Source organism: Galeopterus variegatus, unplaced genomic scaffold (genome assembly GCF_000696425.1).
Source record: "Galeopterus variegatus unplaced genomic scaffold, G_variegatus-3.0.2 Scaffold2137, whole genome shotgun sequence".
NCBI classification, from domain to species: domain Eukaryota; kingdom Metazoa; phylum Chordata; class Mammalia; order Dermoptera; family Cynocephalidae; genus Galeopterus; species Galeopterus variegatus.
In genome coordinates this window covers 271,629-272,604 of record NW_007728248.1, presented here as the reverse complement: position 1 = coordinate 272,604, position 976 = coordinate 271,629, and the positions used below count along the sequence as shown (strand labels likewise).

General features: G+C 41.3%; 1 protein-coding gene across 1 annotated transcript in view; it reads right to left on the bottom strand.

Moving 5' to 3' along the window:
- SUDS3 (suppressor of defective silencing 3 homolog (S. cerevisiae)) overlaps window positions 1-976 on the bottom strand; it is a 35,265-nt gene that overhangs the window by 2,203 nt on the left and 32,086 nt on the right. The gene's annotated exons all lie outside the window — the stretch shown is intronic.

Sequence of the window (976 nt, the reverse complement as noted above, 5' to 3'; positions counted from 1 at the left end):
AGAACCATTTTAAGCTAAAACTGTTGCCAAGGAGGGCCGAACTGGGGAGTCACCCTCACACTCGGACTTACCCACCAAATCTGCCCATAGTCGAGTTATGCTAAGGCCAAGTAGCGCTAGTATCATTCAGGATTTAATCTGAAAAAATGAGCTGGAAAACTTCCAAGAACTGAGAACTGTTTCCCCATTACCAGAGTTGCAAGCCTCCAATACACCCAGGCTTCTCCCTTCCAGGACACATGTCTTGGTGTCACCATTTCCTTGTCAGACCTCACTCACACTCTATTGTTTCAAAAAGTGACAATATTCAACAAAGAAAGAAAGAAAAAATCTAACTTGCATTTCTGTTTTTCTGAAAAACCTGAGGTGTCACAGAGAATACACTGATTCTGAAATTAGGATGAGGTGCTAGGAGGCCACGTGTGCTTTGTGGAGCAACCCCCACAGTCAGGTGTAAATGCTCCATCATGAAATTGCAACACCTCTTGGCTGAGGAACAGTAGAGGTCTATTAGATCCCCTGTTCTGGTTTTGACTTGGCTTGAGGTGACATACAGATCCTGAGCCCAAAGAAGAATGACATTTATCTATTTGGAAGGCTCTCACTAACTTCTAAGTAAACAATCATTTTGCAAACTAGTCACATTTCAGGACATTTCCAATTCGGGAAGCTGGGAGAATAGAAGAGGCTTAAGTCATTTCATAATCCAGTTTCGTTTGATTTACTGTGCACTGGCACGAATAAGTTACAGAGGGTAGACATATAAAAATCAATTTCTTTGAAGACATTTGTGGACTGATAAAAGATCAAGCCAATCCAACTATTAAAGTTTTAAACTTTTTTTTTTAAACGACTAACAATATAAGTTACACATTGCTGACACCCTCCTAATGAAGGGCCAGGTGAAGAACTCACAGGGCAGTCACATCCTCCTTAGGTGTAACCCTCTGAGTTGACTTTAAAAGCAGATCCCATC